The sequence below is a fragment of the Bubalus kerabau genome, chromosome 4, assembly GCF_029407905.1.
Source record: "Bubalus kerabau isolate K-KA32 ecotype Philippines breed swamp buffalo chromosome 4, PCC_UOA_SB_1v2, whole genome shotgun sequence".
In the NCBI taxonomy this organism is placed as follows: Eukaryota; Metazoa; Chordata; class Mammalia; order Artiodactyla; family Bovidae; genus Bubalus; species Bubalus kerabau.
Genome location: NC_073627.1, coordinates 97,346,567 through 97,359,778, shown reverse-complemented (window position 1 = coordinate 97,359,778; position 13,212 = coordinate 97,346,567). Strand labels below are relative to the sequence as shown.

The 13,212-nt window shown below is 36.9% G+C and overlaps 1 long non-coding RNA gene across 2 annotated transcripts in view; it reads right to left on the bottom strand.

The window, feature by feature from the left end:
• LOC129650010 (uncharacterized) overlaps window positions 1–11,943 on the bottom strand; it is a 113,718-nt gene extending 101,775 nt beyond the window's left edge. For both annotated transcript variants that reach the window (XR_008713526.1, XR_008713525.1), the window contains exon 1: window positions 11,834–11,943. This is a non-coding gene — a long non-coding RNA (uncharacterized LOC129650010). The remainder of the gene's footprint in view (window positions 1–11,833) is intronic.
• Window positions 11,944–13,212: the final 1,269 nt, after the last annotated feature.

Here is a 13,212-nt window from a genome sequence, read left to right as displayed (position 1 = left end):
TATCTATCAGATCTAGGCCCTTAAATCTATTTCTCACTTCCACTGTATGTTGTGTTATTTAACATAAATATATATAAATGTATATTTTATAGCATAAATATATTTAACATAAATATATAAACATATTTCTAAATGAATGAGATCATATAAATAATAGAATTAAATTATTAAGCAAACAAAGCAAGAGGCAATATGATACAAACAGTATGGTGTGTGTGTGCACATGCGCATGTTGCATGTATCTCTTTATATAATAGTTGCCTCTGATAAAAGTAAGGAACTGAATATGAGGAGTAGATATATACTTTAATTCTTTATATATATGGCATAAATACTATGAAATATTACAATTAATAAATTCTGCTTATGTAAATTGGTATACAGCTTGTTATCTGTAAATTCGTCTATGTTTATATAAAATTAACAGTTTCAAGTAAGGAAAAAAGAACACAACAAAGATGAAGATAATATATATATCCATTTGCTAAAATTCAAACTATCTTATTTAACCTTGTTTTAATAAAAAACAACAAGAAAGAACTTAGAAGTTTGAAGTTTTCAATCATCATGTTGTTACTCCTGAAATGGGTTTGCAAATGGAAATAAACTGTTTAAATTCAAAGATAAAAATTATGAGAAGATAAAAAATAGCTTTGTACATAATCTAAAAGGTCATCAGAAAATCTACTCAAAATTTATCAGTATATATTGCCTTTTCTCCACACCCTCTCTAGCATTTATTACTTGTAGACTTTTGCATCGCAGCCATTCTGACTGGTGTGAAATGCCAAATGCTCAGAAACTGTTATGTTTATTCTTTTATTTATTTGGAACAGTTTTTACTATTTCATTTGTGTATTTATTTAATACTATACAAACTTTAACTAAATACCTCAGTTTATATCAGCAAAAGATGAGAAGTCATGAAAGGGATTTAATCAAATTACAATTAAAAGACACTTGCTCCTTGGAAGAAAAGCTATGACCAACCTAGACAGAATATTAAAAAGCAGAGACATCACTTTGTCAACAAAGGTACATCTAGTCAAAGCTATGGTTTTTCCAATAGTCATGTATGGATGTGAGAGTTGGACTATAAACAAAGCTGAGCACTGAAGAATTGATGCTTTTGAACTGTGGTGTTTGAGAAGACTCTCGAGGGTCTCTTGGACTGCAAGGAGATCCAACCTGCCAATCCTAAAGGAAATCAGTCCTGAATATTCATTGGAAGGACTGATGCTGAAGGTGAAACACCAATACTTTGGCCACCTGATGTGAAGAACTGATTCATTGGAAAGGACACTGATGTTGCAAAAGATTGAAGGTGGGAGAAGGGGATGACAGGGGATGAGATGGTTGGATGGCATCACCAAAGCGATGGATGTGAATTTGAGTAGGCTCTGGGAATTGGTGATGGACAGGGAAGCCTGGCATGCTGCAGTCCATGGGGTCGCAAAGAGTCAGACACAACTGAGGGACTGAATTGAACTGAACAATCTCTCTGAGATCCCGAGAACTATTACCATTGAGAGTGGGTTTTGTTAATGTGGTTACTGAAATAAAATTGTCAAAATGCTGCTCAAAAACCTATTTTTTAAAGGATAAAGTTAAAGCTTTGTTGAAACACTGGAGAAAATTCTTCTTAGGAACTGACATTATTGTGGGTGTTAAAAAAATAATAGCTTTTGAAGGTGTGCTTAAGAAGGTAACCCAGCAATAAGAAGGTAACCCAGCAATAAGAAACAGCAATCTCAGTCTCCATGGATGAAGGCTGATCTTGCTTTGAAAGTCCTGTCTTCATCCCACTCCATAAACAGAGGTCTGTCTTCTCTTAGAATCTGCGGGTCAGGGTCCAGACAGCCACTGGCACTCGTCTTCTTAAAGCCTGACCAGATATTTGACCTCAGAGTACAGGCAGAGAATGAAATACTTAGAGCCAAACTTCTTCCTATGGAAATAGCACAGATGTTATCCCACAGTGACTAGATATTTAAAATGAAAAGATCTGAAGACATTTTATATGGTGATGGAGGTGAACCTCTGAGGTAGTTCACCATTATTGGGAAACATGCAAGGGAGAGACATGCAGAGTCTGCCAAAACTGTGGTAGATGAAAAAAAAAAATGTTTTTTTTTTTTTTTGAAGTATGCTTCCTTATCCAGCCCACAGTCATTCTAACTGAACTGGAATTAAAACTATAGCTACAAATGGTTATTTGATGGGATAATGTAGTCTCAAGTGAAAAGGGAAGGATCATTAGCTTTTGGGATGGGTTGTAATGCAGAGCTCCTGATTTATTACATTTTAGAAAGAATCAGGCATGAAAGACATTGAGAAAAAAATAGCTGATTTGCTTCAGTGGCTATAAAAGATACTCACTGAGGAGTGCAATGTGATGGGCCTACCAATATCAGGGCTGGCTTATGTTCATACACACATTGTATGTATATATAATGCACACATGTTCAGTCACTCAGTCATGTCTGACTCTTCACAGCCCCATGGACTGCAGCCCACCAGGCTCCTCTGTCCATGGAAATTTCCTGGCAAGCACACTGGAGTGGGTTGCCATTTCCTCTTCCAGGGGATCTTCCTGACCCAGGGATTGAACCTGTGTATCCTGTATCTCCTGCATTGCAGGTGAATTCTTTATTGCTGAGTCATCTGGGAAGCCCATGCACGTATAGTACTATTTCAAAAATTGTTATTAACTAAACATATGCAAATTACATCAGTTTGCTAGAAGCTCAGATAAGATTATTTTTACAATGTTTATAAGTTTACTCACAAACAAAGTTTATAAGTTTACTTATAAACTTATTTATAAGTTTAAAATACACTGAAGTTCTCCAACTCCCATTTTCAGGTAGATTTTAATATTTATTTTTATATGTTGACATTAAATGCACAGAATTTCATGCTAAACTCTTATCATTTGTCCCCATTCTCCTCAAATACTTTGAAAGAAATTTTGACTATTTTCATATCTCCCTAGGTAGGGGGAAATAAAAGCATGGGGGTGGAGCAACAGTTAGGATTAATGTCATTTATCTGAAGAAAAAATAAAAAACTCATTTGTCTGTAGACATATAGAGCAAAATTACTCTGCAGCATAACTGGTCCAACAACCAGCCCAGCCCATTCCCTGAAAGGCAGGGGTTAAATACAGACATCACTTCAAGATTTGGGATTCTAAATAACCAAGCACATGACAAGATAAATCCTTCTGCATATATCTTGAGACTGCCATTAATAGTCCAAATATGGGCAGATCTCTGACACAGGCATTTTTCTAAATCTCTAGGGTGATATCCCAGGAAATAGCCATCTTCTGGAAAGTGCTATGTCAGTTCAAGGTACATCACAAAAAACCTGCATTGTACGAGAGTGAACATATTCTTAAAAAACAAACAAAAAACCCCAGCAAATGTATTTTTTCTGGGAAAAATCAGCACAAGTGTTTTACTTTTGAGTGGAATTTTCTAGTGAGAAGTGGAGGAAAACTCAAAATAAAGATGCCTATATCAGCAGTTTCTAGAGAAAGCAAGAAATCTCACACGTGATTTTTTTATAATGCATCTTGAATTAATTTGACATTAATTATTCACTTGATAGTCCAAATTATACATTTTCTTTGCATAAAAACCAGGTGTGCTCCAAAAACCCAAAGCATCTGTTACCTTTTGCACACAAGTCAAGGGGGGATAGCATTATAAAATAAAAGCATAGCACAAGGATGGTTCTAGTCTTACTTTCAGTGGTATAAAAAAAGGCACTGAATTAAAAATCCATTTTCTTTTGTTCTTTGAAATAGAATGCGTATTTTGGTGCTGAAGCAAATCATACAAAATTTAATGAGGATACATACATTAACCTCAAACCGCAAGAATATTTTGCTTTCATTTAGACACAGACAAATCCAAACAATGTCAGACTTAACATCCTATTAACAGCCTATTTTTTACCATGGGCTATTAAAAGTGGCATGTTCATAATCATGCTATCCTAAGGAGGATTACTGTCCTCTTGGAAAGAATTACACATTTATAATTGTTTTGAGACATGAGCCCTTGAGATGAGCTAAACTTGAATGATTAATCCGTGAAGTTACTCAAAATGTCAGTTTTGCAGTAGAAAGCTTTATGTTTTCAAAGCCCAAAGTCTAGGAAAACGCTTAGATGAGAGGAACCTTCATAAAAAGCATGGAGGAAGCAATAGAAAGCTGGCCTGTGCCTGTGTTTGCAACAAAGACTGTTGAATCTGTTCATGTAAGCAAACGGCGACACAGTATTTGGTAAGGTATGACTGGTGAGGTAATTCCACAGAATAAAGTATGTTGAAGAGTACCCAGAGCAGGCTTTTCCTCAGTACTGTAATTAGGCTCTTTTACACTTTCTGTTAAGATCTACGTTTAATAAAAGAAAATAATATATTCATTCATCAATAAATCATATGATTTTAATTCAGGTAAGAAATAAGCAAAACCATTGCTTTCTCTTTCTAAAATGAGAAGGGGCATATCTTCCTGACCCCCTTTCCCCCAAAATTCAAGCAACTTATATATCTGCCTGATCAAGGAACTGCTTAAAATAACTGGTACATAAACCATTTCTTTAGAATTCTATGGTGGATTAGGTTTCAACACAGGTATCTTTTTACAATCATGATACTATCCTATATATATTTTTCCCTCTCTTATTTGCCAGCTTTCAGCCCAAAGGAAGAGTTGATAAAGACTATCTCTAAACAAATTTTGGGGGGACAAAAAAACTTAGAATTCACAATGCTTTGTTATTTAAAATTTATCACAAAATTAGTCACTGTAAGCAAAAAGTATAGACATCAAATATGGGGAGCAGTCATTTTTATGTGGGATTTACAGAAAACAATAAGAATCCCTAGTGCTCTCAATATCCTGGTCTCAACCAAGTCTAAAGATAATTCTGTTTAAGGAATATGTTTTTCTTTTAAAAGTTCACCTTTGTCCGAGTTTGACAGTGATGGGAAAAGTAAAATCATTATCAACATCTTAGTGAAGTGATTTACTAAGAAACAGTTCACATCTCGTTTCTAATTTACTTCACTCACTGTCAAACTTTGAAAAAAAAACTCAGCCTATTTGTTAACAAAGATTATATTTCTCTATTACCAATGCAACCAATGGTGAACTAAGGAATTTAGCAAAATAATATTTCAGGTTTTCACATATATACAAATAAGAGGATATAATTATTTTTATACTCAACAAAATCTCATTTAACTGACAAAGCTACTTATACTTGATTTTACATAATTTTGACATAATTCCTCAAATTACACAGTAATACAATATGCCAGGCATTGCTATAGTCATTAAACATAATGGTGAGGTGAACACTGCCCAGACATATAAGCATTTTAATACAACATTAATCATGACAATAAATAGCTAATCATGACAATAAATACATAATTGATAAAGTCTATTATAAGTGAAGGCAAATATCGACCATTTGAGTAGTGTTCTTGAAGAAGAACATATTCTGTTACAATAGTCCACCATATTTTGGTATAACTTCTTATTTTCAAGTATTCAGCTCTTGAATTCAGAATTTTTATATAAAGTTTTACTGCATCAGCTTACACTTAATAAGGTATATTCAAAAGCAAAATTCAAATTGGAGAATAATTATATCATGGATGTGTCACCTGACTATTTTGTATATACAAAAACATGAAAACTTCATAGGTATTTATAGAAAGCAATTTGATATATCAGAACTAATGCATAATCAAAAGACTATATTAATTTCTGTAGAACAAGGAGACAAGTAGGTCAAATTGCCAACATTTGTTGCATCATTGAAAAAGCAAGAGAATTTCAGAAAAACATCTACTTCTGCTTCATTGACTACAACAAAGCCTTTGACTGTGTGAATCAAAACAAACTGTGGAAAATTCTCAAAGAGATGGGGATACCAGACCACCTTACCTGCCTCCTGAGAAACCTGTATGCAGCTTAAGAGACAAGAGTTAGAACAGGACATGGAACATTGAAAACTGGTTCAATATTGGGAAAGGAGTATGTCAAAGCTGTATATGGTCACTTTGCTTATTTAACGTATATACACAGTACATCATGTGAAATGCCAGGCTGGATGATGCACAAGCTGGAATCAAGATTGCTGGAATAAAGATCGATACCCTCAGATATGCAGATGACACCACCCTTATGGCAGAAAGTGAAAAGGAACTAAAAAGCCTCTTGATGAAGGTGAATGAGGAGAGTGAAAAAGCTGGCTTAAAACTCAATATTCAAAAATGAAGATCTTGGTATCTGGCCCCATCACGTCATGGCAAATAGATGGGGAAACAAAGGAAACGGGGACAGATTTTACTTTCTTGGGCTCCAAAATCACCGTGGATGGTGACTGCAGCCATGAAATTAAAAGATGCTTCCTCCTTCGAAGAAAAGCTATGACCAACCTAGACAGCATGTTAAAAAGTAGAGACATCAATTTGCCAACAACGGTCTGTATAGTCAAAGCTATGGTTTTTCCAGTAGTCAGGTACAGCTGTGAGAGTTGGACCATAAAAAAGCCTGAGAGCCGAAGAATTGATGCCTTCAAACTATGGTACTGAAAAAGAATCTTGAAAGTCCCTTGGACAAGATCAAATCAGTCAATCCTAAAGGAAATCAACTCTGAATATTCATTGGTAGGACTGATCCTGAAGCTGAGGCTCCAATACTTTGACCACCTAATGTGAAGAACTGACTCATTGGAAAAGACCCTGATGCCAGGAAAGATTGAAGGCAGGAGGAGAAGGGGGCAACAGAGGATGAGATGGTTGGATGGCATCATCCACTCAATGAACAGGACTTTTAGCAAACTCCAGTAAATAGTGAAGGACAGGGAACCCTGATGTGCTGCAGTCCATGGGGGTCACAAAGAGTCGGACACAACTTGAAATGGAACAAAAACAAATGTGAATCTTAAGGAATGGATCAAATAGAGTAGGTAAAATGGTTAAATTTATAAAGCATTTTACACTGCCCACTGTATTCTACTATTATGTCTTTAGTTCACTGAGGGTAATTGTGTTCCTTTGCCAATTTAAATCTAGAGCTAAAAGAGAACATGCTGCTGCTAAGTCGCTTCAGTTGTGTCCGACTCTGTGCGACCCCATAGACAGCAGCCCACCAGGCTCCCCCGTCCCTGGGATTCTCCAGGCAAGAACACTGGAGTGGGTTGCCATTTCCTTCTCCAATGCATGAAAGTGAAGAGTGAAAGTGAAGTCGCTCAGTCGCTCGTGTCCGACTCTAGGGACCCCATGGACTGCAGCTTACCAGGCTCCTCCATCCGTGGGATTTTCCAGGCAAAAGTACTGGAGTGGGGTGCCATTGCCTTCTCCAAAAGAGAACGTACAAGATACTTAAAAGGAATAATGCAGGGACTTTTCTGGCAGTCCAGTCTCTAAGACACCAAGTTCCCAGTGCAGGGGATCCAGATTCAACCAATGCCAGGGTATTAGATCCCACATGCCGCAACTAAGACCAGGAGCAGGCAAATAAATTAGCAAATTTTAAAAAATATTTAATTAAAAACAAAAGGAATAACTGCAGAAAAGTATTTTTATATCATGTAAATATGACTATAACACATGACTACTTTTTATCTACTAGAAACATATTGAAATTGTGTCTTTATAGTTTTCCAAGACATAAAATACCATTAATTTAATATTTATGTTTTTGGGTTTTTTCCTCCCACACAAAATTCTATTTCCAACTTTTTAAACTTTAAGTTAGGAACTCATCGTAAAATAGAAGGGAATTATCAATTTGTTTTTAAGTGAAAAATCAAGGTACAGAGCATCAAAAAGCTTGAGGAAGAACACATAACTGTACTCCCATTCCGATCTTCTTCCCACTTAGATACCTAATATTTCCCCCTCTGTTGGTAGACCCTCTGTGACGGCGTTTACTCCACTGTAGCATATCATTCAGCCTGGTGTGCTGCAGTCCACGGGGTCACAAAGACTTGGAGACGACTTGGCAACTGAGCAACCACCGTAACATACCCAGAAGGGTAATATAGGATCTACCTGAGAGGAGGGAGTCATGTCTTATATAAAATAAGACTGCTTAGCAGCCTTGAGTTTATAATGCTTAGAGAGTCACTCAACAAATATTAAAGCAATTAAATTGGCAGCACTTGAATTTTTTAATAGCTTAGTAGTTAACCTTAGTATAAAGAGGGATGAGTGCACAGCCTGCACACTTCTCATGTGTAAAATAAGGAAATTGTTGATCATCAGCACTCCTTAAATCTTGCCTATGAAGGGAAACAATGCCAGGAATTGCTTCCTTGGAACCATGGTATGCCCAACAATGATGTCTCAGTGCCAGAAATGCTAATTTACCAGGGCTCAATCATCAATTGTTGAAGCACTTCTCTTAGGAGTAATGTCACTGCATGGCAAGTTGGCAATTATTTGAGGAGTTATTTCAATAACTGCACAGCTCTTTGTCTGATTAATGAAACTGCCAATGGATTTACAACTCCTGTTATGGAAATGTATCACTGGAGATTTGCTGAATGTTGTGCCATAAATTCCAGACACCTGAGAAATTACGACAGAATTTGATTAGAATGGCTACTTTCATCTTCCTTTTTTCACTAAATTCACTTCTCATTAACTACTGCTACCATTGTCTGGACTAAGAGAGGTCTATTTATGACAAAATATTCTGTTTGCTAAAGCCATTATTTCTTTCCCTGTCCACGCTATCTAAATTTCCTTGTGGATCATATTTAAACATGCCAATGCAGATTCAGTGCATTGAATAGGGATAATGTCAAGTAGGGATAATGTCAAAGAAGAAAGTTTCCTTGGAGTCTCTAATATTTCTGGTGATTGGAGGTGGATAGTAAAAATACGCAGAAACAAAGCAGTAACACTTAGCAGAACATAAGTTATGGCCAAATACTTTACGCATTTTTTAGGAGGGAGGCCTCAGGCTGAATGTCATTAGATGCACAGGGCATGAATTACTATTCTATAACTCAAACCTCAAGATATCCAGATGAACTTAAAAGTAAAAATATTTTTTTAATTTTATTTTATTTTTAAACTTTACATAACTGTATTAGTTTTGCCAAATATCAAAATGAATCCGCATGTTTCTTTTAAAGTATTATATTTTAAAGGTAAGTTTGAAAAGCACTACTTTAATACAAACTAATTTCAAACTTTTATTTCCATTAATATGATGAAATAAACTATATCAAAACACCCATAAATTAGCAAAAGTTGTCATCAATTCTACATAATCTGTAAAAATGTATATTATCACAAGTTAATAAAAAGAAGTTAAGATATGTCTCTGGAGAAGGCAATGGCACCCCACTCCAGTACTCTTGCCTGGAAAATCCCATGGATGGAGGAGCCTGGTAGGCTGCAGTCCATGGGGTCGCTAAGAGTCGGACACCACTGAATGACTTCACTTTCACTCTTCACTTTTATACATTGGAGAAGGAAATGGCAACCCACTCCAGTGTTTTTGCCTTGAGAATCCCAGGGATGGGGGAGCCTAGTGGGCTGCTGTCTATGGGGTCGCACAGAGTCGGACACGACTGAAGCAACTTAGCAGCAGCAGCAACACAGGTCTCAAAGGTTATCAATTTGAAATAATCTTTTTCCACGAACATAAAAATGTATTTTGGACTAATTAGGGAGTTAAGATTATTAATCACCAATGAATGGTTTGTACAAACAAAATAAAACAATATTAAGAATGCAATGATGATCAGCCTTTACAATGTGGTCTCTTTGGTACAAACCAAATAAAACGAAACCTATCTTAAAAGCTGAACAAGTATAAAGAAAACAAACATAGAATAAACCCCAGTACAAAGCAATGAAAGCAGCAATAAAATTATATAAGGACTGTAATCTGCTTTATCATATTTAGAAATAGTCAAGAAGTATATTGCAGAGATGAACTGATTTCCCTTGTTTCAACTGAAACCATGTAATATGCCTCCAAGCATTATAATGCACACTAGAATGTACATTTTAGTGAGCATCAGATATTTTCCTAAAGTAAACAGGAGAGAAATATAGCCAGGGAGTAATGACTCATTTGCAATAGAGGATACCTGCCTAAGACTTCCCAACTCCTGCATTAGTAGCCACATTCTAGGTACTTGTCAATCCACTTTACATATATCAGTTTGTCTCTTGTCCATAAAGATTCTATGAGTCAAGTGCCAACAGTATCCTTGTGTTGTAATTGAGTAAACAGACACAAAGATTACAGAACTGACACTTCTTGGAGCAGCAACTTAGTCTGTCATCCTAGTTGGAGAGCCCATGCTCGTTTCCACTCTGCTACACAGACTTTAACAACACCATTCTCCAGAGGAGCCTGTACAAAAACCAGTCAATAACACGTTCTTAGTTAAATTTCCTCCAGTATGCATTTCATTCATCACAGTGATAGGAACTGACATCTCCTTGTTGTTGTAGATCATTTTTCTCTAATTTCCATTTCTCCACCGCCTATTCTTTTCCTTTCTCCACATTCTCATACTCAGTTTTTCAAAATGTTGCTTTTTTAACTTGCAAGAATAAAGCCCTGATAATTTCAGAAGTATTTCAAGTAAAAAGAAATTACTCATCGTTGGTACTTATGTGGTTTAGCTGGGACAAATGGAACCATATTCTTTAGCTGGAATAGGCAATAGTTACTTAGGAAATCAGCTATTTATCTTTCATTTTAATATGCTGTGAACTAGAAAAGGAATACTTTGAATTCAAAAAAGTGTTGGTGATTTTTATGGCATTACACAATCACCACTAAACATACACTGAAAATTCAAGGCAGCAACACATGAAATTTATCTTTCTCTTTCTATGAACAAATCTTCTGAGCACTGTATGGAGAAATCACCACCAGTCAAAATGGGGAAATCCCATCAGCAAAACAAATTTGCTATTAATTTTTTAATAAAAATATAATTAATAGTCCCTTTATGCTCAGTCACTCAGTCATGTTCAATTCTTTGCAGTCCTATGGCATGTAACCCACTGGGCTTCTCTGTCCATGAGATTTCCCAGACAAGAATACAGGAGTGGGTTGCCATTTCCTATTCCAGGAAAATAGTCCCTTTATAGGACTTAAAAAAAAAATAGTCCCTTTATAGGGCTAATAAAGCAAGCAATATAGTCATATTATAAAATCTGAGAGAACTTCCAGCTAAAAAAAAAATTGAAATTCTAGTTCAAAGAACAGATTTCTCTTCCTCAATTTCTGAAGCCTAAAGAGAAAGTTTAAAAAGCAGGGGAGAAATGATATATGTTTTTGTGTTGTAAGTGTGATGGATCCTCTATAATGAGACACTTGGTGTAAACAGAACACCCTGAACTCCTTTATTCAGAAGTGGGATTAGAGAAAACACAAAGATCCTCCAGAAAGCCTCAAAACTCTCAGAAACAAAACTCATGGCATTTCTAAACTTCATGAGCATGGAATTATTCTCAGCAGGGACACCGGTTCAGAATTAGAGAATGGAAATAAAGCAACTAAAAGAAAAATAAAGCAAACCAGGCAAATTTACCCAATAGACCTCAGCAGTCATTGAATAAAATGAAGGCTTTTTAGAAACGCCAAACAAGGGTACTAAAATTCCCCATATAAATTTCACTGGAGCCCCACTACCTTGTAAGCAAAAGAGCTCATTTTCATAGTTCTTAACACACAAAGTAAAAAAAAAAAAAAAGTATACACGCATTTCACTGGGCTCAGAGCTTCCATGAAGGGTACCATGTTAAATAAAGTTTTACTCACCCCTGCTGGGATGGTCAAGAAAATGCACCTTTCACCGGTACTGTGAGAAACAAATTTGTTCTGGGAGCCCCAATGTCCCTGAAGAGCCCCAAGATTCTCTCTACAGCCCAAATCTTACTTGGGAAACTTAAATACAAGGGGAGTAATTAGATCCCGGTGTAGAAGGGGCCAGGTGCAGGCACTCTACTGCCAAAGGCAGTGTACCTGATTACCTTAATGAGCAGAGTTAAAGCAGCAATCAGTATTATCTGACTCAGGCAGGCCTGCAGTATTGACTAGTTGCTCATGGTGTTGCTAGAAGTAACATACAGTTCAGTTCAGTTCAGTCGTTCAGTCGTGTCCAACTCTTTGCGACCCCATGAATTGCAGCAGGCCAGGCCTCCCTGTCCATCACCAACTTCAGGAGTTCACGCAAACTCATGTCCATCGAGTCGGTGATGCCATCCAGCCATCTCATCCTCTGTCATCCCCTTCTCCTCCTGCCCCCAATCCCTCCCAGCATCAGAGTCTTTTCCAATGAGTCAACTTCGCATGAGGTGTCCAAAGTACTGGAGTTTCAGCTTTAGCATCATTCCTTCCAAAGAACACCCAGGACTGATCTCCTTTAGAATGGACTGGTTGGATCTCCTTGCAGTCCAAGGGACTCTCAAGAATCTTCTCCAACACCACAGTTCAAAAGCATCAGGAGGCCTACTAAATTCTTCCTTGATCTCCATGAGCAAAAAAATTCATGGTTGAATGAATAAAAGTCTAACTTGAATCATAAAATTAGAGCCTCACAGTATGTTATTCAATTCCCAGAACTTAGTGCTTAATAGACCCAGAACCGCTTCCATGAGGAGGAGGCTGGGTCTCTTTAAAGAAAGATCCTGAGGTACCACCAAAAATTTACTCTGTTAAACTTTCACCCAACCTTTTGGAAAGCACCAAAAGCCTCTGCTAGGTAAACTGTGTACTGGGAAAAAAAGAAATAATCAGGTCTTCCAAGGACTAGGGGAAACTGCCCCTGAACTGACAATGATTCCAAGAGCCCCCCAAACATCACTGTGCCCCATCAATCACATTAGGGGCTTATGGGGTTCAGATTGAGGGAGTTAAAGCTTGTGGCCCTATAAGGAGGAGGTGAACATTCTCACTCATACTTTCCCTAGGCCTTGTGCAACAGTGTATTTCACCCGAGCACTGGCCTTTCTTTAGGTTGGGAACTAAGGATCACACAGCACAATGTCTTATGGAAATACTTTTCTTAGGGTCTATGTTAGTGATTATTATTGTAACAAATCTTCACCAGGAACCTGTTTCTCAAGACTTATACCCCTGATTACATAGCCACAGTGTATCTTGCCCAGAGATATCACCCAGAACCAATTCTCCCTGGC